The 26,367-nt window shown below is 34.8% G+C and overlaps 1 protein-coding gene across 2 annotated transcripts in view; it reads right to left on the bottom strand.

The window, feature by feature from the left end:
- The window catches only part of LOC145293046 (lactosylceramide 1,3-N-acetyl-beta-D-glucosaminyltransferase A-like), a 228,801-nt gene extending 203,891 nt beyond the window's left edge, over positions 1-24,910 (bottom strand). The window contains exon 1 of one of the 2 annotated variants that reach the window (XM_080139355.1): positions 24,668-24,910. The gene's annotated coding sequence lies outside the window, so the exon portion shown is untranslated. The remainder of the gene's footprint in view (positions 1-24,667) is intronic. The other variant, XM_080139356.1, reaches the window with a different exon arrangement.
- Positions 24,911-26,367: the final 1,457 nt, after the last annotated feature.

Here is a 26,367-nt window from a genome sequence, read left to right as displayed (position 1 = left end):
TGACCCCTTAAAATTTATTGTTTTGGGCTCAAATTGAGTTATTAAGTTAGATCCATGTCCAACGAACCTATATCTAAAATTTCAAGTGCGTAGACACAAAATTGTCAGAGGAGTTTGGTAGAGTTCTCAAAGGTCAAATTGTTGAACTTTGACCCGTCAATCGCCAAATTTCTGGCCAAAAATCGATCAAATCGATTTTCTCAAATCTCAGTACCCTGTATATCAAATTTCGAGTCTGTAAACGTAAAATTGACAGAGTTATTGCGTAGGGAAATGTACACAGACACACACACACACACACACATGCACGTTCACTTTTATAGATATATAGATAATAGATTGTATTGGCTTCTTACAATTACAGATTTTTAAAAATAATTATTTTTATGGATAGATTTTATTTTCCTTTCACTTGATAATGTCCTCTCTTCAACATCGGTGACATTGAATGCAAAACTTACTACATAGAGAAACCTAGCCAATCAGAATAATGTGGTTCGGCACTATATTTTACGACAAAAGCTGGTAAGCCGTAAAAGTAACTTAACCTCAAGAGACTGTAAGTTTCTGAAGAATGTCAGAAGTTGTAAAATTAATCACTTCGAACGGAGTGTACAAGTCTTTCAACATTGGAAAAGGTTTCATTATTTTTTCTCTCTTAACTGATTTTTTGTAAGTTTGTCAAACTTTTTGTTGGTTGGTTGTTTTTGTTTTGCGGCATATCAACCCTTTTTAGATCATTTAATGCCGAATCCAGTGATTTTGAAAGAAAAAGGTTTTAATTGATTTTTTGTTTTTGTTTTGTTTTTTTTCAAGTCAGTTTCTATTTAACCCATACTTGGGATCCTAATAGGTGCTACCACTCCGGGTATGAGTGGATCTGGGAACAATGGCAATTAAGGGATGGCTCCACACTCCCCAAAGCCCACAAACTGGGTCCTCCCCATCGGATATAGTTTAAGGTCATATCCAGGACCACAAGCTTTTTGTTGAATATAATATGTTTAAAACCTCATTAAATTGTTACAGCAATAGTAATAATAGGGTGGATTGACTGATGATGTTTAAAAATCTATTTTAAAAATGCGATTTTCTTCAATCTGAACATTTAACGATGAAAATTATATTTGAAATTTAAACGGTACTCAATTCTGATGACATCAGAGGAAGACAAAATTTGGACAGAATAGAGAGATGTTTTCGGAACAGGAATCTTCGATGGTGATTCCACGTTGAAAAATGAATGAAAGTTTTGGGGGGTGTAGATGTCGAACAATTAATGTGCAGCTCTTCAGCTCACATGGGAAAAAAGACTAAAGAAAACAAGAGAAGTGATAGCAATGAACTTGGGAGAAAGAGGGTAAATAAATACTTGGCCAGAGATAGAGATAGTTTAGTTTGGAAGTTAAACTTTTAAAGCCAACCGATGCATGCCAGCATGTAAGACAGACGTTAAACCGATGATGATGATGATGATGATGATGATGATGATGATGATGATGACGACGACGACGACGACGACGACGACGCGTAGCAGAAAAATTGACGGGCAGGGCCTCCTTTAGAAATGCTTGTGTGCATCTAAAAATAAAGAGGTGAGTCTAGCGATCAGAAGTGCTCGACTGAACTCCAATCTCTGTTTCCATCCTGTAAAACGTTTGCCGCAAAAACTCATCTAACTACAACCACTGTAAATAATTTCCTTATTTTCTCTCTCTCTCTCTCTCTCTCTCTCTCTCTCTCTCTCTATGTACCTAAATCTAAACAGAACTTCCATGAGTAGAGTTAATTTCTAATAACTGTCCATCTGTGGAATACAGTACCACAGAGCTACTTTCAATAGTCGTTTTCAAGTCCAATGTTTACAAATTCTTGTTGAGCTTTCCCATTAATTTATGTCTATATCCAACCAAAATCTGCAATTCGCAAAGTGTTTGCTTAAGTATGCACATGACACAAGCTATTAGCTCTTTTCCTCGAGTGGCCTTTGAGCCTACTTGAATGGTTACTCGGTAATAAATAAGGGGGAAGGAATACTATTTCAAACTGAAACGTGACAGACAAATCGACCAATCGATGAACCGGGCCTCTTCGCGATTCATGGATGCACGTACAAGTTGAACGAAATGAAAGTTGAAACAATAAATCGTTAATTTCGAATGCTTTGAATGAAACAAAAATGTGGAAACGGATTTCTTTATTGATTCGGCGCTACTGCTCCGATAATCAATAAACACGTTCATAATACGAATAAAATGCGTCTGAATAAAATCTATGTACATATTATTGAAAGGTTAGTGTGTTTTTGCAGTTTGATTTATACACAAACAGAAACATGTTATTGGTTGACAAAGTACACGTTACTAAGGCAATAATAGTTTTTTTTTTTTTTTTTTAAATATAAACATCAGAAAATAATTTTTTTTACCAGGATACTTGTTTTATAAATTTGGCTTGAAACAAAAATTCAGTATCTGTTGTGATGCTACACTTAGTATATTCTAAGGCAATTTTAATTTTTGTTCCAATCCAAAATATCCTTGGGGATGGAAATGGACCTTCCCTGAATTAAAAATCGGCATTGTGTCTTCGTGGTGCTTGTGCAGTTTATGCACTGTACTATGTTTTTAGATGAGAGTTTAAAGTTAAATTCGATTTTTACGGTATTTTTTTAGTTTATTGCATAGTTAAAAAGCTAGTCTCCCTGTGTTAAGAATGGCTTTCTAAATAATAATCCTATTATTTCAGCAGGTCCGTAATCTACATAAGTACCAATTTTGCCCTCGTAGGGAAGCAAGCAAATAGGAACATAATAAAAACATTAAACGCATTACATAAATATTTCTTTTAAAACAAAGTGACCTTTTCATGATAGTGGACATTAGTTAAAAGCAAATTCATCATAGTTTCTTACTGTCTTATGCAAATATTAAATAACGTTTTTTTTGTTTTTCTTTTTAAAAGGAATTTTATATGTTACGTTCGTAAGAGTTCTAAAGCGGTAGAAGCTAGGTAAAGACAGGAAATAACATACTCGCGTACTTTACCAACATCGTTAAAACAACAAATATAAACTAGTTAATTGATTTATTGATTATGGAAATCACTACAGACAAGGAATACAGCCACTTGATGTAAGAAACTTTAAAATTTCTTAAAGGTTAAAAAAAAAGAAACAGCCAATGATGAGTGTAATATGATTAGATTCCAACCTATAAAGCAGCAATTCTTCCCCTTTGTCAGAAACATTGCTCATGGAACGTGAAGACTAAAGCAGAAAATAAGAGAACATCTATTATAGAAAAGATTAAAGCCTGTATATTTGTACATCCAGTTGAAATTCCCAAACTATTAAACAAAGATCTGTCAAGTTGGTATTGTCTTGATTAGTGTTGCCCCGAATATATAAAATTTAGAAAAAAAAAAATCATTTACTGATGGGCAACTGGGGTGGGTTTCGTCAGGAAGAGGCAGTTTTTACATTTAAAAAATATATTTCTTTAGTTCCTACTTTTTGTAAGTACAAGATAACCGAACTCGCCTGAGCTCCAATCTCTGGTCCCTCCTCGCCAATCTTTCACGAAAAGCACCCGTCTAGCTGAAACCACTGTCAATAATTTCCCCCACTCTTTGACTGTGCCTAAGTCAAAACATAGATTCCACGAACAAAGCTTTCTTAGAACTGTGCGCCCGTGGAACTCTCTTCTGTTTGCCTGTTTACAAGCTGACTCCAACTTAGTTGTCTAAAGTCCAACATAAACAAATTCTTGATGAACCGCCCCCTTAAGCAATGCAATCTACCAAATTACCATTACTAACGTATGATACCCCCGTTCAGTCTCGAAAGACAAAGGATATCCTCAGTAGGGGCAGCTGCGCGTGTAATTGTGAAGCAAGGGTTGCGCAATCACCAATCACACCTCTCCTGAATCGGCAATGTTTGAGTCCAGTGGCAAAGAGAAGTCCAGGACGACTAGAAACAATGCAGAGATAAGCGGAGAGCACATACAACACCTGGATGTCCCAAATGGTCACCCATTTAGTACTCATCAGGTTCAACGTTGCTTAACTTCGGTGATCCAGCGGGAACCCGTGTGTCAACGTGATTATGCCGTGCATCATTACTAACGATTACTACGATATTATCCCATTGATACACCCAATAATCCTTATCCTTGAGTGGCCTCCGGGCCTTGATAATTGGTGACTCCTATATAAATATATATATATATATATATATATATATATATAAAACTAAAAAGATATTTTCTAAATCCAGTCGTATTCATCCATAAGTTAAGAAAAAAAAACATGAATAAACAACGGCAGCATCTGAACCGATCTCATCGACTGCCAAGACCATGAATAAAAGTAACGCAAAACGAAAATCCGACCAACAGGCGTAAGAATTTAAAAAGATGCGTTCTCGTCATCTATAAGACGGTAACTATAATTTATTTATGACCGGAAGCGATGCGATGAAATATTGACCCATTTCTAATTTTTTCGTAAAAAATGTGGACGAAACCCAAACATTGTATATTTGTATCTTTTAAAACCGATGTAAGTGATACATATTAAAGATAGAAACAGGTATATGGCATATGTTCTGATTGATTGAGCAAGATCACGTGGGTTTAGAGAGAAGATACGTGCTCGGTCTAGCTTCACTTTCTCCCTCTTTCTGAAACTAAACGAAATTTCCACAAGCAAAGTTTATTTCTGAGAACTGTACGTGTGTGGAAAATAATGCCTGTTTCCTTATTGACTACAACATGGTCGTTTTCAAGTCCAATGTAAACAAATTCTTATTGACCCGTATTCTTAAATAATCAAATTTTCTAATCACCACTATTATTGTCAATTATTACGGTGTTATTTCATCGTCTTCCTGACACTTATCTAACCTTTATCCTCGAGTGACCTTTGAGCCTTGATAAGTGGTGACACTTTAGTGAAAAAAGTGCTATTCTTAATATTTGTTTAAGCTGCGATAAACAGCTCAACACGTCGATAGAAATAAGAACAAAAGACGATAAAAATCTTCAAAATGTTCATAAAAAAACAAAGGCAATTTATCGGAATAAACCACGTATTTTTACGCTCATTATAGCATTTAATTTAATTGTAACAACGCAATTCGATCATTTGTTTCTGTTGTAAAAAATGCAGTGAAGCATCTGTCCGAACCAATTCAGGAATAAAGCAAGAAACGTCGCCATTTAGGATAAGAATGACGAAATCTGATAAAAACGAAGAAAGACAGAAGAAAAGCGTCTGATACACAATAGTTTCTGTATGGATGCTCTGTGTCTCCCAGTGAGTCACGTTTGTTTTTAATAGACGTATCTTATTAAAGATGTAATCAAGTATCTCTACAAAATGCGTTGTCCGTCAGTGTCTTTTTTTTTACACAGGCATCACCACATTATCAAGGCCAAGAGGCCACTTAAGGATAAGGGTTAAAGAGTGTACAGTAGAAATTGGACAATATAGTAATCATTAGTAATAAAAATTCGGTAAATTTGTTAACTTATATGGGACGGCTCATCAAGAACTTATTTACGTTAGACTTGAAGACAACCATATTGTAGGAAGCCGGAAAGCAGGAAAACGGAAGACAATTCCACATGCGTGCAGTTCTAAGAAAGAAGCTTTGCTCATGGAATCTACGTTTAGGTTTAGGCACAGATAAAGAGTGGGGGGATTATTGATAGTGTTTTCAGCTAGACGAGTGTTTCTTGTGAAAGTATTGCGAGGGGAGATCATAGACTGAAGCTCAGTCGAACACTTTCCATGAAAATAACGATACATCAAAGACAAACTCGCAACATCTCTTCTGTGAGATAGAGGTTGCAGGGAAGAGAAAAGGACATTTCCTACGAGGCTACGAAGTCTATTTTGAACTCTATCAAGGCAGGACAAGTCCTTTCTACCAGCTCCTGCCCAGATGTGGCAACAGTATTCCATCATTTGACGCAGCTGGCTCTTATATAGATAGAGAATTGCATCAGCAGTGAAATATCTACTGGATCGGTAGAAAGATCTCACCATTTTTCCAGCTGCCTTGGCGACAGATTTGATGTACGTGTTCCGTTTAAGATCAGGAGTAAAGGTCAAGCCCAGAAGCTTGTCAAAACTTGAGGCCTCCTGAAGACGAGAGCCATTCATTTCAATTGATGCCAGATGTGGATCAAAATGTTGATGATGTAAAGAGAGAAGCTTGGTTTTAGACGCATTAAAAGTAACCAGTCACTCCTTTCCCCATTGTACTACGTGCTCAAGATCAGAGGAGAGAGAATCGGAGAGAACTTGGTCGTTTACTGTCTTAGATATGCTACCATAAATGGTAGTGTCATAAGCATAAATGACTACAAATTATGTAAGGATGTGATTTGGAAGATCATTAATGTAGATCAGGAAAAGAGTTGGGCACAGGATGGACCCCTGAGGGACACCAGCATTAATACTGTGAGCTTCTTATTTTTGCCCCTCAACTACTACTCTTATGAACCTATCAGAAAGAAATGATTTAATAATTGAGAAGACATTTCCAGCTATACCATAGCTAGAGATCTTGTGAAGTAAGCCTTTATGCCATACCCTATCAAAGGCCTTAAATATGTCAAGAGCAATTGCCTTAGAAAGGTTGCCTCTGTCGAGAGATTTGCTAATCCTATGAGATATATAGATCTAGCAGAACAGAAAACATATTGAGTGTCACTAAGAAGGTTATTTTTGTTGAGATGGTTGATTATTTCTGTATTTAACACAGATTCCAGGAACTTATCTATGACGCACAGGAGACTTATTGGCCTGTACTGAGAGGGGGATGAGCGATCACCTGAATTCTTAAATACAGGGCATATTGATGAAATTTTCCAGGGTAATGGGAAGCTATTCTCCTTAAGACAACGTTTAAACAGTTTTGTAAGTATGGGCGCTAGTTCTAGTTGAAGTTTTTGAGTACTATAATTGGAATACCGTCAGGGCCAGTTGCTTTACTGGAATCAAGGTTTTTGATTAGCTTGGCAACATCACGTACAGATATATATATATCACATAGCGTGTTTTCTGATACAGGAGGAAATATTTGGGATTGGCGGCCTTAGTCGCAAAGGGTAGAATTAGCTGCAAAGTTCTTGGCAAAGAGTTTGGCTTTGTCTGCTGCTAACGAGATTACCTCAGGTCCATTGATGATAGTTGGGATAGAGCATTCTGTTCATGATTCTGTTTGCTATTTGCCAAAACTGATGGGAACCAAGCTGCTGCTCAGCTACTTTGGACTTGACGGATTGAGCATACAACTCTCTTGCGTTCTTTATTACTTTCTTACAATGACTGCTGACAGTCTTGAAAGCGGCTTTAGTTTCCATACATCTATTACGTTGGAAGCAGTGGAAAAAGTAGTTTCTGTGCGTAATGGCAGCAGCACATTCTGGAGAGGACCATGGCTGGCTGTTAGGTTTTTGCTGGAACTTTTTCGAGGGTATGAAACGGTCTATCCCTACAATTAACCATTCCGTCAGGTCTGATACTATAGAGGACACATCCTTTTTAAACATGGAACGCAGAGGTAGATCCGATATAAATGTACGGAAGCTATCCCAGTCAGACTTAGAGTATCGATATACCGTACGATGGAGACTTATTACATTTCATTTTTATCTTAATTGATAAAACAGAGTGGCCGGAAGATCCAAGACGAGACAGAACAGAAACTGAACATAGTTCAGGGTAAGTTGTGAAAAAAAGGTCTAGTAGACTCGCACACGGGTGGGTTCATGAACAATCTGAGTGAGGTCATAAGCAACGGAGAAATCATGACAGAACCTCCCCTCATCATCGGTCTTGTTTGAGTGGGTCAACCATTCGACGTTGTGAACATTGAAGTCTCCACATACGTGAATGTTAGCTGAAGGATAAGCAGATAAGACTTGGTCAATTTTCTCAGATATGCTTTTAAAGATAGTAACGCTGCTGCTGTGGGGGCGATAGAGAGTAAATATAAATGCAGTAGTGTGAGCTAATGCAAGCCGGAAGCACATATAGGGTAAGTTAGGATCTTCTCTGGAGATGTCCCTACCACATGGAAATCCATCTTTAATATAGGCACATATTCCATGCCCATGGCGATTTTGGGAGTCAGATTTAGAAGTTAAGTTAGAGTATTCTTGAATTGCGAACTCTTCCAGGGAAATAGCCTGCCCAATGCCAGTTTCGCTTAAAAATAAAAGGTCTGGTTTAGTCTCCTGTAATTGGGTTTCAACATCTGGAAGGTTATAACGTAGACCCCTGATGTTGGAGAAGGAGACATGGTAGTACGTTGGAAGTTGGAGAACCGGGTTTAATCGTGTATTTTTTCTTGAAACTTGTCATGATAAAATTTTGGAATTTGTGGACTAGGTCGTCAGATTTACTTAGAGCAGGACTGAGAGGGGAAACTAAGAGAGAAAAAGAAACGAAGCATCTTTTTTTTTTGTAGAACATGATAAGGTAAAGCCGTAACAATTACCCACTAATATGGCATCGAGAGGCCCCACCAGAAGCTACTTCATGGTCCAGAATCCATTCACCAAATGGCAATACATAACCCCAGTACTTTGCACCTGCTGATAGGACAGCCTCCTTAGTGGTTAATCCAAAGTTCGGGTCCCTGACTATCAGGCGGATAACGTCAGCCAAGATAAAACGTTTACCTCCAGCACCCTTACTAGTGACATGGCTACAACGATAGATATAGAAACAGAAAATTTCCGCCATCTCTGCCAACTGTTCACGCAAAATACTGCCAAGCTAGAAAACAGCTTTTTCTTCTCCCTTTGTCAGAAAAATCACTCATTAAAAAATGAGGACTGAGGGACAAATAAGGAGAAGCGAGAGTAACGGGAGCTGCCGATAACGCATCCACAATGCGTTTTCTATCCTCCATTAAAAAAAACTATTAAGTATTATACTTACAAGTCCAACTGACGTGTTTAAGGGAAAGTATGGTGATAGATTTCCCTCTCACGAACTAAAAATGAATACAATTACCTAATCTATTTTTGCAATCAACTTGGTAGATAAAGAAACATTTATGAACGATAAAAAAGCTAGCATTTAATAAAACAGAAATACATAGATTAAATACTGAAATAAAATGTAGTTATTAATATTTGAATCTAAAAATAAAAAGTACGATTAATATAGAAGTCACTTATCTCAAAAGAACACTTCCGTCTCCAAAATGCAAACTGTAGAAAAGAATTTAAGTTTTAATAACAACAGCGTTCAAAAGACTTTTTTCTTTTTTAATTAACCGTTAAAAGAAAAGCGTGATTTTATTCTGGACTTTAGCTAGTCACGTTTTAAGAAACTTGCGATATAAAAGAAAAGCGGATGGGGTGGGGTTGGGGTTCTTCCGAAAGTTAGTTGGTGACGTTATAAGTAATTGCGAGATAAAATGGAAGCAGGATTAAGGGATGGGGACTGAAAGGATAATATAATGGATTGAGTCTATGCAATATTTCAGATCAACTTGGTAGATAAATAAACATTTATGGACGACAAAAAAAGCTAGCATTTAATAAAACAGAAATACATAAATTAAATACTAAAATAAAATGTAGGTGTAAACGTAATAGTATATAAATTTGTCAGTCCAATTCATAAAACTCACTATCTATGTCTGTCTCTATATTTTCAAACTATCTGTTCCGAAACTAAAAGTCGCAGAGCGGCGCTAGGGGCCTTAAATGAATGGATTTTTTATGGATCGTTCTTTTATGGGTCTTTAGCTGGTGAAAAGTTTTTAAGAGGGTCAAAAAAAAAAAGGTCAAAATCGAAAAAATCGTTATACATTTTTTGCATTCATTTTAGTTTATTTTGAATCAGTTCATATGTTGGTACAATGGTAACGTCACCAGCTTTGAATGCTACAGTTTTTGCTGTCGGTTTCGATTCTAGCTGATAGCACCCAATTTATCTTTACTTTTGAAATCACAACTCTATAATAATCTATACGAAATCTGGACAAATTAAAATATCATATTTAAGCGTATTTTACGCCTCTCCCTACTGCTAGTATATAATTAAACAGTGATTAGTAATCTCCCTCTCTTTCTTCTTCCATACAATTTATCCGTGATACGGAACGAAGATTAAGATAAATATACCCCCCTTGTCTTCCAACAAGCTTTGTGGTGAAGTTCTTTTTAAGCTATGAAAGAACTTATTTGCAGACAATGTATCCTCAGTCTAGAAAGATGACAGAAATGAACGTAATTCCGGGTTAGTTTTTACTCAGCTGCGATAGAAACGGATGTGATGTCACAGTAAGTAGGGAAAGCTAATAGTGCACGGGAAACACTAGAAATGCGAACACGTCATGAAAAACGTTTTAAGATAGGATTAAATAGTGATTCACACACACACACACATACACACACACACACATACACACACACACACACACACACACGCACGCACACACTTCACTGAACAGTGACCTGGAAATTAGATTAAGGCGAATAAGCCTTTTGTGTTCCACCAGCTTTGTCTTGATTTAGTCCTCTTGGGAGTGTGTGAAATTACTTATTTGCGGATTGCGTTTCCTCAGTTCGAAAAGATCGTATAAAGCGCGCGTAAAAGAATAAACAAAGCCATCATTACGAACTTTCATCCATTTGGTTATTCGTGTATTTGAGCAGCCCCCCCCCCCCAAAAAAAAGTTCTGGCCTTGGAAAACTTCGGTCACGTGATATTTTTGAGAACGGTGTCATCTCAAAACACGTCTGAAATTACCAGCGGTATTTTATCAATATTTTTTTAATAAACCGAAAACAACTAAATGTAAAAGATTTTAATACACAACAAAGGAAATAAATAAAATAAAGTTATATTTGATTAAAGATATGTTTTAAATTGTCCGTGGAAAAACTTTTTCTTTTGTAATAAATTTATTTATTTCGATAAAATTGAACTTAATGTGCCTTCTATTTTTTACGTGTTAATTCTGATTTACTAATGCAATTTACTAATTTTTCATTTTTTTTTGTTTATTTGTTATAATTCGGATTTAATTGTTTTCTGTTCTTTTTAAAAACTATTGATGAAATTGCACCGTGTAATTTCAGACAAGATTACGTTATTGTTTTTTTTTTTTTTTTACATTATACCGTTTACAAGAATAGCACGGGACCTAAATTATACGAGGGCCAAAATTTGGGACGACTCAAATATATCAATATCGAAGATTGAACAATAACCGTTTTCATTTAATAATAATTATCACCCGTTTGTAACGTTTGAAATACCGTTTATAAGTGCGTCCACGCATGCATGGCATATGCGTTTATCGGTTGGTCGGTCGGTTGGTTGGTGGAGTGGTCGGTTACGTTTAAGCTTGAGATACCATGTTCGCACAGACTGAATGGACCCATCTAACGTCTTTTCGTTCCTGTTGTTTTCTGTCCAATTAATGACGTGTTTCATTATTTTGGCGGAAACTATCGAAACCGCTTCCCGCTGTTTTACTAACTGCAACCAATAATCTCTCAATAGAAATTCAATTACTCTAATGAATACGATTGTGCAATAACATCCTCCCATTTTCTTCTTGAAAACATGAAAACAAAACACGATTTTCCACGAACTATTTTTCCCCTTTTGAATTAATTCCTTTTCATCAGATATTTTTTCATTCATTTCTATGGAAGCCCTGAAACGTTTACTTCATTTTTTTTTCTATGGATGCCCAAAACCGTTCACTTCGTTTAATCCGCTTACATTTGAGAAGTAGATAGAGCTATCCGATTGATCATAATCACAAAAAGCATCAATTGTAACTCAGTTTTTTTTTTTGGGGGGGGGGGTAACTTTGAAAATCCATTTTGTCGGATTGTCATGCTAAAATTTGAAATGTCATTTTCGTCTCTAAACGGGCAGATTGAATGGACGCATCTTTTGTGTTAAACGCTCTACTTATAAACACTTATTACTCGAACTTGTATGAATATATTTAAAACTCATAAAAAAGCACATTTCATACTCAAACAGAAATGCAAGAGTATATACTTGTTACTCATAAGACGACTAGCGGTATTAACTCAGCGTTGCATCGATTGTCGAAAAGTTTCTCAGGAAACAATTTCACATCTTATTAGTTTTACAGTTTTTCCATTAAAAAAAAAATAAGAGTAAAAAAATAAAATTTCCAATATGAGCTCAATAATGCCAGCGCAGTGATGTTCTTCCGCGAGTTAAGAATTACTTAAACAATAAGCCCATTCAAAGAAAACAAAAAAACAATTATGTAGCTGTAAGATTTTTTCATTTGATGTTAAATCTTAAAAATAATCGTTTGAATGTGCAAATAGTTTTTAAAATATATTCCTCACGAAGGTAGTAGTTGTATATATATATATATATATATATATATATATATATATATATAGCCTTTGAGATTTGAAAAGAAAAAATCACTTGACCGCCGGTCGAGTGTGAGAGAAAATTTCCTCGTCCCAAAATATTTTTACTCGTCCGACTTTATGTCTTTGTTTCAGTCAATAATAGTAAATAATTTTACAACAATTCAATTATATTTTTCTTCTTTATTCTTAATAAAAATATCAACAAACTATTCTTCCTATACCCAAATTATGTCGTAAAATTTCACACAAAAATTAAAATATCTAGCCTAAACCGTGGGTGTTGAAAATAAAGTGTTACGAAATCTCCGGGTATTCACGATTGTGGACTGAAATCTCTTGGTACGAGATCTCCGTGGCCCGAAATCTCCGATATTCAAAAAAAAAATAAATACTATTTAGCTGAAATTAACCAGATTTCTTAGAAAATTGGCATGGTTTAATATCTTTTTAAAATTTTAACGGTCAATTTTTCTTTGTAATTTATGGAAAAAACTTTGATATAGAACAGAAATTGGTCTCTTGTTTCTATTAAATCCCACCCCCACACTGTAGAGATCCCTAGATGTAAAAGATCTTTTTATTCCAATAGTTTCTTCCCCAGAACCGCTAAACTCTGGAATTCCATTCCAGGTTCCTGCTTCCCCAACAGTACTGACGTGCAGAAGTTCAAGTGTAACGTGAACCGACATCTTGCTGCCCAAATCCCTACATAGTACCCCAGTATTTGTTGCCCCTGATAGTAGCCTCCTACACCAAAGAGGCAATTTGCCTTGTTTGGGGTGAAAATGTAATAAAAAATAAAAAAATAAAAAATATATATATATATGTGTGCATTGTGCATGCATATATGTGCAGTCATATATTCACATGCATCGGAGAAAGTAAATCGATATAATAAAAAGTAATACTAACTCTAAATGTAGATTTTGTGATGAAATGTAGAAATTATTGATCTCTTAATCTCATGCTGCAAATATTAGTTGGCGATGAATACAGAAATAGATGTGATAGAGTTGTGCCAAATATTGAAAAAATATGCCAACTTTATGGAAAACAGACAACCAAATATTCTGTACGAAGATAATCATCATACTGTCAATAAAGCATAAAGTGGAAGTATGTTATGAAGTAAATTTGTATGAATTAGCATTAGGTGCGACTTGGACGTAGCGGGCTACTATTTGGAATTGTGTTTAATTTTTTTAAAATGAGCGAGCTGTTAATATTATATTTAAACTTTTACATGTTAGTGCTGTCAGGGAAGCTGGGAACACAGAAAGAATTCCAAAGTCTAGCAGTCCGAGAGAGAAACTATCAGAGTAGAAAGCTTTCCGGCACATGTAACCTCAAAAGTGAAGGGGTAGGATTTTGCTGCTTAACGCATTAGTCGGGGATATATATGCCCAGATAGCACAAATGTTATAGGTTAAGAACACATTTTTAGTAAAATACTTGTAAAACAGGCACAGGGATGTAATATCGCAGCGATGGGATGGGGTTTGAGCTTGGTAGATGGTGCAAGTTCTATTAGATTTGAGACTCTTTTTTTGGATTCTGTCTAAGAGGGAAAGACTTGTGGTGGATGTACCAGTCAAGGTGTGGTAACAATACTCAATGCATCAGCGAATGGTGGCTTTATGAAAATACAGAACACTCCCAGGTGTGAGTAATTTTCCAACACTGTAAAAGGAACCAACCTTCGTCGCAGCAGCCTTGGCAATGTCGTCAATTTATGTTGTCTGTGAATGTTAAGCCGAGGAGTTCAACGATGAGCTCTCAGGTAGTGTGTTATTTGTCATGACTATCAGTGGTTGAGGTTTCTTGCAATTAATAAAGAAGCTTAGTCTTAGTAGCATTAAATGTTACCATCCATTTTACGGCTTCATTCCACTACAGACTGGAGGTTGTTTTCTAGGGTTTCTGTCATTGGTATCTGTAATTCTTTCTTCGTGTTTAGTATTCGTTTCCCAAATTCTTTCTAGAATCAGGTACTTAGAGAAAAGACCACGCGAACTTTGGACAAGGTGATCAGTTCATGTCATTATTCATCACGATCATTTCCAAATCTGAGATGTTACTATAGTGGCTTCCTGAAATTAAATTCACCAAGAATTGATATTATTGGTTTTCCCCTTCCCCTTTGTAAATCCCAATCCTGTTTTGTAACATCAAAACAAAAGTCAACCCCCCCCCTAAAAAAAGCAATGTTCTTTTACAAAACAACCCAACCAAACACGATTAACAAATATTCAAAGATATAAAGAACTAGACACATTACCTCTTTCCAAAATAACTTGATTTGGTGTTAAATAACTAGAAAAGGGTTGACATGTCGCCGCCCCCCCCAAAAAAAAACACCCAAACAAACCTCCTCACTTTATCTCATTCTCCTCTCTTCATACCTTTTTCCCCTCCCCTTTCCCTGAAAATTACAAAATATTGCTCATATTCTGCTCGGGGCAATGCTGATAAAGAATATATCAGCTTTATGGATGTGTCTTGTGTAGTTTTTGACTTAGCTATGAACACACAGAAAATTGCCCTTTGTATAAAAGGGGACTTGCTTGTCGGAAGCATTAGGCATTAACAACATTGATATCAATGACTTTGAAAAAAAAATCAACTTTTCCTCGATTTTTAAAGCAGATCACGCGTACGTTTTTCCATAATGGAAATGACTGAGGTGCATTGAACTTCAAATTACCATGATACTGTTTTAGTGGTAACGCTCGCCTTATGATGACCCATGTGGCCAATTTTTTTTTTTTTTTTTTGAAAGCAGCTGCCCAGGTCTGTTTTATGTACTCCAAATTTCCAAAGGACGCGTTCTTGTGATGAGATGAACATCTTTCTATGAAACAGACAATCACATAAAGCACTACATATGTGCTATGACTTGCAATAACCGTACAAATACAAACATTTTAATTTCAAGCGACGAAATATTACCAAAGTTTATTCGTAGCCTTTTGTATTGATAAATAAAATAAATACTCATGTATTTTATTTAAATGTTTATTGTCATCTTCTATAATATAAATATCACCTGTCTGTTTAAATGTATGTATGTATGTATGTATGCCTAAAGATTTCGACGGAGGCAACGAGTTTTCACGAGATCAGTATCGTTTTTAAGCTCGTCCCTTTGGAACACAAATATCGAAAAATTGGCTAAAAACATTAATTCCTTCACCCTCAACTGGGCACTTTTCTAAAAAAAGGGGTCGCTTTTTTCGCCGATATTTTCGAAAGTCATCCCCTTTTTTCGATTGACTAGCCTTAATTTAAACATTTGTCACTTCCGGTTTGGCGATGGGCGCAACAGCAAAGATGTCACTTTTTCCACGTACTTTTCCTCCTTCGCGGTACGGCTTCGAGCCTGCCTGCCTACTACCATTTTTTCTTTTGCTCAACACACACCTCCAAACACCCGAACAACGCCAGGCACCCAGGCTAGTTCATATATAATCGTTAATACATAATTTTATTTAAAGCGGCTATGTAACATTTTTTATGTAATGGCAATGTAGCATTTTAATTCAAACGTCTACTTAACGCTGTATGTAACGCATATATATTAACCTTTATTTTACACAACTGTATACTATTTTAGTTCAAACATCTATGTAACGTATTATATATAACCTTGAATAATGCACATTTATGTAACATTGTAGCAGATTTCCTTTGTATTTAACGCCTGGTAATCTAATCAATCTAATAGTCTCACGCCGTCAAACAAGTTTCACTCCCTGTCCTATCACCACAATGTTGCATCCATGTGCTTATTTTACACGTACTTTAATGAAATGCGCTCCAACGAACTCGTAGCATTTGTGCCCCCACTTGACGTAAATACCCCTGACAAACCCGACAAGCAGCAAAATACCATTGCGTCACTGCAGAGGTCCTTCAACACCGGAGAGTCTTCTAGTCTAATATTCCTCCATCGAACTGTAAAACTTTTAATATTTCTCCTCGTTTCTTGCTTCCCCAATATATGATATGCAGAAGTTTAATGTAATGCCTACAGACATATCGCTGCTGTAGGCATGGTCCTTAATTCACAGTATCCCATTATATCCCATGGGTATCTGCCTTGTTTGGGGTTAATACGAGCAAAAATAAATAAAGTCTACGTAATCATGCACCGTCTATATAGCAGTTTATTTCAAAGATGCGCAATGTTTTAAGCAACGCCCATAAAAAGTTTTATTTCAAATGCCGATGTAACCCGGTAGAAATTTACAGAAATATAGATGTCAGCCTATTGGGATATAGGAGAGTCTTCTATTTGGCTTACATTTATCCTGCAGCAAAAAGATATGAATACACACTTTTAACTTGGGTAAAGCAAGGCTACTAAAGAGTATTTATAGACCGTTATATCGACAAATGCAAAAACAGCATAATTATTCGCCATAGATACTGAAGGACATTTTGTTTGAAAGATAAATATTCAGTAACGTCTGAACCATCGTACACAGCTCAAAATAAACAGGAATCAATCATTTTCAGTGGAGAAGAGATGTGAGGTCGCCATTTTGTATGCTAAAATATGTTTAATTTCAATATCTTTAATTAAATTAATATTAAAGCGCTGAAAACCGTACATATCTTCAGACAAATCTTTGTATGCCCGCGTTAAACCGCCAGAATACAGACTCTGTAGTTGTAGGTTCGAACTAAGTTGATGATTGCTCTCCCTCTCATATATATATATATATATATATATATATATATATATATATATATACACACACACACACAGGGTGACCAAATAAAAACGGGTCCCAACTCTAATTAGGCCCTGTTTCTTAGTGTTTTGTCCGAATGAAATGAAACTTTGGTCATAACTAGTTCATTATATTCAAAACACCACGTCAAAACACTAGGGTCTTTGGTCTTTTTTTTTTCTCAGTTCTACAGTATATGTTCTAGATGGCCTCCATTTAGCTTTTGTTTTTTGGAGTCACCCTGTATATTTGAAAATTTTCCGGGGAGGGGTACAGAATTTAATAATGGCTAAAGACAGACCAATAAGCATAATGAATTTAAAAAATAAAAAATGAAAATAAAGGTTAGCTAACCAGGTTTCGTTCCTCGCTTATCGCAAGATAAGTTTCCAAAGTGTACATCCGAGCTATTTTCTGAATAGTCCAAGTGTTTCCTTTTTAGTAGCTCGATTTTCTCTCCATTATAAATAGGGCTAGGACAACAGCATATTCTTCTCATTGTTTTGACTTTCGGGTATATATACGACACAGTTAGGCACAATTAATCGACCGAGAACCATATCACTCTACATATAATATATTATAAGATATCAATGCATATATATCTGAGAATCCAAACAAGGAAAAGAAGATGCTGTTGACATAGCCCTAATTATAAGGCAACATTACATCTAACGTAAGACGTTAAGTTACGAGGAACTATCTCAGTTGGATAATGAAAAGTTAAAATACTGTAATAACAGTTTGTTATTAAACATATGCTGAGCATTTTGTATATATTGATAATCTATTAAAATAAGTATACTTTAACTCGCCAGAAGTACTTTTTTATTTTAATTTTCGGGCGAGTTATACTAGCGAAAAGGGGAGGCAATCAAACTGTAAATCTTGTTTTAAAACCAAACTTTTTGGTAATTAAAAACCAGAGCGATAAAGTAACGAAACGCTACAACAGAAAACATTAAATAACGAAACATTTATTGAATTTAATTAAAAGTCTTAAAAAATTAGAAACAGTATTTCATATTAAATTATATATGAAATTTACTAATAAGTGTAAATTCTATATTTCAAAATTATTTTCCAAATAAGTACTTTTTGGTCACCCGACAAAAGTAGGGTGGACTTGTAAATTTATCCTTATCTTTTCGTTTGTTCGAACTTTTCTCAGTAATTACGCCTTGGAATTTTTGAAATTTTGCAAAAATCTTAAACATGATATGAGTAAAAAAGTAACAGAACGGATTTTCTGGGAGAACTCCGGTTGCTCTCCTAGGGGTGCCTTGCGGATTAAAATGGCTAAAATTGACACTTTTGTGCTTATTAAAAAAAAATGATGTCTTGGATTTTTATAACGCTTGCTGAAAAGTTGTAACTAACTGATTTCTATATAATTTTATCTGTCTATACTACACGATAACTCTTGGGTGTGCCCCAGGGGCTCTTTTAGGCTTAATAAAAACACTCCATTTTGGGGACTATTTTACCATATTTGTCCAGAATTTTCTGTGTATATCAATTTAGCAGTTTTGCATGGTGCTGAACTAAAATTTAAATATGTTAAGGCCTTGGGGACTTTTGGGCTTAATGAGGGGGGGGGAATGATAGACTTAGTCATTTCTTTTTTTTGTTTGCATGGTACAGAACTCAAATTTACATATGTTAAGGCCTAAAACTGCACCGTTTATTCATTTTCACCAGGATTTGACCTCTGGGGTCTTTTGGGGCTAAATGTGAGGGGGGAGGGCAAAGGCTGAACAGTCATTTTTTTATACCTCGTTCACTGCGCACTCACGGAGGACCATGCATGCTTCACTTGTTTTAATAATGCATTTAGTTTAGAATATTATGGAATGGAAAGTATTTTTATATAACCTTCTCGTTTTTAAAATCAATATCCTTTCTTTAATATAAAGAAAGATATATATTCTTCTATATTGAGTTTACGTCAAATGTCAAGTATTTTTGGCTCAGTTGTGTTTTAAAATCTATAAAAACATGAATTACTCACGTGTTCTATTGTGTCAAAGAACGGAAAAAAATGACGATAGAAACAAACAATGAAATGATAGTTTTGTATTGATGAGAAGTATTATAGCTGAGGATTCATAGAGTTAGCGGTGGAAAAGTGTATTTTTGAGATAAATATGTAATTTTTAGTAAAAGAAATAAGAGTGCAAATTCAAAATTAAACCTAATCAATAACAGACAGAAAAATCCTTATGCTGTACGTGCCCGTTATATTCCAAAAAGCACATAAATTGATCAAGTAGTTTCATTTTTGTATAAAAAATAATTTTGTTACGATTTTTAATGATTTTGATAGTAAATCGTAGCCATTATAATGCTGGTTTTAATATTGTTAATTCAGATTCATTTACTTTCCTTTGTTTATTTAACATGGGGGATCAAAAATAAAACGCTTTGCTTACCCATAAAATTTGGTTTTCTTAATTAAAAATAATCAATTTACATTATTTTTTTAGTATATATCTTCGTTTCATGACGGGTACGTACATCGTAAAGATTTTTTTGTTTTTTAATTCGGTTAAACTTTGGACTTGCAATAAAATAAGTGCTAGGTTTCATAAACCGATTTTATATACACTTTAATTTTCTAATTATCATTGAAATAATTATAGAAAACTTATATTTGTCTTTGAAGAAACTTATAAAATATGTACAAAAATTTTCTTTTAAATAAAAATTGTGAATTATATATTTTTTTTTCTGTCGCCGTGAATAAAGTTTATATCATTTTAATTATTTATACAAGTGGTAACAATTTTCAGTACTTGCAAGGAATGTGTATTCAGAGAATTTCAATGCTTACCTATTCAGTCCAGAGTATTAACAAAGATTTTCTATTCAGTCCCAGAAATTGCTGAAGTAATTAACGATTTGAAAACAGCAAAAAACAAAAACATATGTAAAAAGACGAACGACATTAAACATACAAAGGGTTTAAAAAATTCAATCCTTCAAACTTGATAATTAAAATAAAGTTGGAAAATCTTCTTAAAATAAATAAATAAATAAATAAGGTGGTTTTAATCGTAAACTACTTCTACCATTTTAGGGGGATTTATTTAAGATTATACGTCGAACTTTTCTGGGTAAGTGTTGAAATACTCTGGACGTTTATTCTTGAGAAATCCTCAATATTATTTACTTTTATTTTTTGTCCCATATTAACTTGATTTTTCCTAGTTTAGGGCTTTTAAAACAAAGCGACCTTTATTTTGAATCACCGCTTTAAAAAAAATGGTGTACGAAACACGTTTTAGCAGCTAGAAGGACAATACCACTCGCTAAACATGTTTTTATTATTGTTGTTAAACTCTTCCGATTAATGTCGATTCAGTCCTAAATTTACAGGTTATAATTTAGAAAAGTTGTTACAATCGTGTTTCTCAATTTTTCTTTTAGATGAGGATTGCTAATTTGTGTTATTTGGATTATACGAACTACTGTTATCATCTTAAGTATTATTCTCACAACGTTTTGGCCGATGTAACCTCCAGCCTTCTTCATGTGTATCTTGTCGAACTCGGGAATCTGTAGGGAAATTCGAACGGAACCCTTTATTTAATTCACTAGTTTAGCATGCTCTCGGTCCGTAAACCATGATAGGGCACAAGTCTTAAGTAAATCGTAATTGTATTCTTAGTATGACCCTCACTGAGGATCGAACCTTTAACCCTCAGAAGAGAGTCGCTTAGAACAGAATTTTTCTTGGTGCCTGTGGATCCGTGTCGCGATGGATAAAGTTCTAAATAAAATGAATTTCTAAGCGACATCTCTTCTGTGAGTTGAAGGTTCAATCCTCAATGTATACGTCAATATGAATATAAATATATATATAATATATATATAATATATAATAATATATATATATATATATAAATTATATATATTATTTTTAATTGGAATTCATTATTGAGATGTGGATTATTTATATTAATTTATTTATTGCGGACTATTATTCTCATCTTTATTAGTTGTTGTTTCACGACGTTTCGGTCAACCATTCCTCTGGCCTTCGTCAGGTGGTAACTGCGACGGATAGGAACTTCGAATCTCCTAACTGCATTCTCAGCAATCACTGCCATCCGTGAGACGACAACAACTGCAGATGGCAGTGATTGCTGAGAATGCGGTTAGGAGATTCGAAGTTCCTATCCGTCGCGGTTACCACCTGACGAAGGCCAGAGGAATGGTTGACCGAAACGTCGTGAAACAACTAATAAAGATGAGAATAATAGTCCGCAATAAATAAATTAATATTAATATATATTACTCAATACTATTATACGGCATGATTCACGTTGATACATCGGTTCCCGTTGGATCACCTAAGTAACGTTGAGTCGGATCAGTACTAAAATGGGCGAACATTTGGAAATTCCAGGTGCTGCATATGCTTTCCGCTTATCTCAGCACTCCAGTCATCTAGCACTTCTCCTTGCCACTGGACTCAAATAGTGCTGATTCAGGAGAGGTGTGGTTGAGATTGCGCAACCCTTGCCTCACAATTACACGCGCAGCTACCTCTTTGACTGTACGGAGGTAAGACAACTGCTCAGTCATGCCTGACGAACCGTGGGCATGGTATCCTTATTTTAATAAAGGGTTCCGTGTAAATTTCTGAGTTTGAAGGAATGGTTCTTAAGTTCAACAAGAAACACCTGAAGAAGGCCGAAGGTTACATCAGCCGAACGTTGTAAGAATAACAATGAAGAGGAGTCCGAAGAATTTAAATGATACAAATTAGCGGGACCTGTGGAAACTCCACAGAGGACTCATTCATATGTAATATATTGATGTTGGCATTCTGTAGATGTTCAGTGTAAATGGAGACACTCTGATATTATTGTAGCTTTTTGTTGAAACTGCAAAAGTATTTATCTAAGCTTACACGAACGCCCGGCAAAGCCCGGTCGTAAAGTACGCTTAAATATGATATTTTACTTCTTGCAGATTTCGTATATATTATTATAGAGTTAATGTTCTATCGATTTTTATATTTTATAAAGTTGCGATTTCAGATATATATATATATATATAACTTATGTTCCTTCAGCCATAATCGAAACCGAAACTAAAACTTATGAAGAATTCTTGGGAAAATTATTTCTGACAAGAAATGGAAGTACATAATAATTAAACGACCCGGATGTAAGCGTGACACACACAAAAAAAAAATACACACCCACTATCGTAATAATATATAGATTGTATGCACTGTTTGACCCGCGTTATTTTTCAAATAGTATTTTCAAGTTTTCCGATATCTTTTCTTCTTAAATTAAAACACCTTCCCCATCTTAAGAATGGCTTTCTTAATAATGTTATTTTAGCGCGCGGGTCAAATAGTGCATAACTATCCAAATTGTTACACTCACATTTTAACTGATAAATATTTCGTTAAAAAAATGTTTCATACTTAAAAAAATGAATGAAATAAAAACACTTCCCATTCACCCAACGCAAGTACTAAGTCTACAATATCTATGAAAATTATTACATGTTTATTTGAGGATAATCTTAAACATACGCTGCATTGGCTCTGAAAAGCACGCACTTGTTTTTGTTGCGATAGAAAGAAAACAAGGTTGACGTTCTCCTCGTAAAAAAAGGAGGTAAATTATTGAGAGCGGTGATAGCAGTTCAAATATTCAACGTTTAGCCGAAGCGCAATGTATACATACACATGGTTTCTTAAATTGTTCCTGAACTTTAAAAGGCTAACTTATGAAAATTTTGCATTCATTGAAGGCAGAGTTCGAAAATACAAAACTTTTAATATCGGCAATAGGGTTCTGTTTTTTTTTTTTTTTGTGTGTGGGGAGAATGTGAATAATAGGGTGAATTTATAATAAGAAAAATCGGGTATTCTTAAAATTTTTTTAAAACGAATGCTTCGTAATTTCTTCAGTACTCGTGAAATCAATCCCTGAAATATCCGAAGGACCTTACATTTTGAAATTCGCAAAAAAAATAAAAATAAATAAATAAATAAAATTAAATTAAAATGGCAGAACGCACTAAGCTTGCGAAGAGTTGCGGTTAAAAAATATGCTAGTCCCCCTCAAAAAAGAAAAAGAAATAAAAAGTTTGCTTTCAAATCGTAAACTGTTTCGGCCATTTCCGGGACCAACTCTGGATTCTCGGTAATAACTCAAGATTGATTCCGTAAATAATGAGATCTTCCTGACACGCATCCATCACAAATATAAAAAAATAAATGTATTTCTTGTGTATTGTTGTACAGTTTAATAGTTTTACTTTTAATTGGTCCTAAAATCAGGGTCTCGGATTTAGACGGAGCATGTTAGTGTCAATTGTGTTATAAATAACGGTGACGGGCTTTAGTTTTGCGTTGGGGGTATGGATCGTGAAAAAAAAAGGAATTGACAGACATGCAAAGGTGTTTATCTTTATATATAGATTAGGAGAGTTTTCATTCTTTAGAAAGATTTTAACTAGAATGAAGTAGAAGCTGTTTTTTTATTATTTTAATCGTACAACTTATCACCAGTAGTAGTAGTAGTAGTAGTAGTATTTGACAAATGATATTACGAGGATCTTCACTGGGAAATGAATATCTACAAACAACTCAGTGCGTTGTCCGTTTTGTAAACATTGACAAATCAGAGAATTGTCAAATTTTGATGAAATACAATTTTTTTTCCAATAAATTATCAATTTTCTAAGGACCTGAACAAGAATCACTCCCTATATATTACTGCTAAATCAATAATAATCCCCTTAAAAAAAAAACAAAAAAAAAAACGAAAGCCGGTCTTAACATGGGACGTTGGGGGTGTTTATTCCGAAAGCTGTTCTTAGGGAAGTGATTCTCGTTCAGGTACGCCGTATAGCATTTTTAAGACTTACCATTATAAACTTCTACACTTTCGAAAGTCTTTAAGTTTGATCCGTAACTTACATGCGCAGTAACTTATATATATGTTGTACTGCTTAAAGCAGCTCTAGGTGAAGGTACATAATAGTTAACAAAGCCCCCTCCCTTTACCTTCTTCGTGATAAGAATGGGTTTCTTAACATGAGTAAGTGGGGCGGGGCGGGGGGAAGGCTTTGTCAACTTTTCTGCACTTTTTTTTAGCCAAAAATTTTAAGTAAGAGTATGTAAAACTAAAACTAAGAAAGCCTCCAGAGCAGTAATGAATCATGATCATGTCTTCAATTAGTGGATTCGTAGGTGGGTAGCGCCAATCTATTGAAACATTTGTTATTATGTTTGTTTGTTTGTTTTTTGTGTGTGGGGGGGAGGGGCTTCTCTGCGACTACTTTTGATACGGTTAATAAATATATACATTGTAATTCATAAATTATTAGGATTATTTTTTTTTAATCTTTACAGTTAACAAGGAAATACAGTACCTATTTTTGTTTTCTTCCAGTCTGTCATTAACTTTAAAAAAAAAAAAAAAAAAAAAAAAAAAAAAGATAAAATAAATTATTCGATGCAACAAAAAAAATCTTATAACTTACCATTTCTTGTATATCTTTGGGGAAAAAAGACAAAGCCGGAGAAATAGTAAATTTCGCGTCGTAAGTTCCAGTTCGTCAAAGAATAACTAGAAAATCCAAGAACGCGCGATCTCTCTCTCTCTCTCTCTCTCTCTCTCTCTCTCTCTCTCTCTTCGCACTCAACAAGAAGCGTTTTATTAGTGGTCGCTTCGTCTGGGAGAAATACGCGCGTGTGTGCGCGCAGAATGGTGGGCGGTGGTCCTTGTGGTGAGCTTCTGTCTGTCAGAGTTGAAGCACAATAACAAAACAAAATCGGTTGGGTGTGCGAAGAAAACACCACAGGCTCGTCGCCGGCAACTTCTTTCTCACGATTTCGCATTACCAAAATTATAGAAATAATATAAACTACTTTTCCAATATATTATATATATATATATATATATATATATATATATATATATATATATATATATAGAGAGAGAGAGAGAGAGAGAGAGAGAGAGAGAGAGAGAGAGAGTAAAGCAATTTACAGGTTAATTGCAATTTTACATATCTGTAATGTTGTTTGGTTTCACTATGAAAACACCAACCAGTATTAGTAGCCTGCAAATGTATGGCGATCCTATGGCCAACCTAACCTCTTGGTTGCATGTTGCGAAGATGCAAGTACTGAAAAAAAAAAAACGCTAATAGTTTAAATATAATCGGATGCTCCCCTGTAAATCTAGATGTCCAAAGCAACCATACTGCCGACCCCCTCCCACACACACACACATCACTAACTCGTTTATTATTATTATTTTATTTTTATTTATTTATTTATTTATTTATTTTTTTTTTTTTTTTTACATGTTTATCCGAATATTTTAGTTAGTTAATCAAGGGCGCGCTTGTGGAGAGTATATAAAAAAAAAAACGCTGGGTTTATTTTTGTTAGCCTTCTAATTCTCAGTCCCTTATTTTTCCCTTTATTCCTCGTATTCCGTGAGTGATGTTTCTGACAAAGTGGGAATAATTGCTGTTTTCTGGGTTGTATTCTATTCGTAATAACACTTGTTGGCTACTTTTTGAACTTGAAGTGGTATTTTTATCCCCTTACAATACGTGGCTGCATGCCTTGTCTGGGGCGATTTCCATAAAAAAAAAAAAAACGGAAAATATTTGGGATATCTCGTCCATTTCCTTTTGCATTCGTTCAAATTTTGGGTAATATTGTCAATATTGTCTTAAATATATTTCTTGTCTGGATTGCCAAGCGTTAGTTATAAGCCAGTTCCTTTCTTTTTAATGAAATAGTTTTTTTTTTTTTTTAATTAATACACAACACGTTCACATTTTATTTCGTCTCAGTTTCATTCAGTTTTCATTTTTACATAAAACAGGAACTAACGAGGCCATTTTATTTCTATGCTTCGCTGTCTCAACATTACTTTTTTTCACTCAAAAAATGAAGACTGAGCATTCTTTTTGATCAGCTAAATTTTAATGCAATTTACAAATAAAAACAAAACAACAAAAAATGATGCGTTTAATTAGTATTTTCATTATTTTAAAGTGACCACGAAGTGTAAAAATTTGAAATGAATTTTTATTTTTAATCTTCGTTAAAAGGTTAATTAAAATTTTATTTTAGGACAATATTACAATACTGACACCAACACTCGATTTCATGCAACATGTGGGGCGGATGCCGTCCTATTTGTCATAACCTTTAGAGTGTT

The sequence above is a fragment of the Euprymna scolopes genome, chromosome 14 (genome assembly GCF_053919585.1).
Source record: "Euprymna scolopes isolate OS-2025 chromosome 14, ASM5391958v1, whole genome shotgun sequence".
In the NCBI taxonomy this organism is placed as follows: Eukaryota; Metazoa; Mollusca; class Cephalopoda; order Sepiida; family Sepiolidae; genus Euprymna; species Euprymna scolopes.
This window is presented reverse-complemented; position numbering and strand designations above follow the sequence as displayed.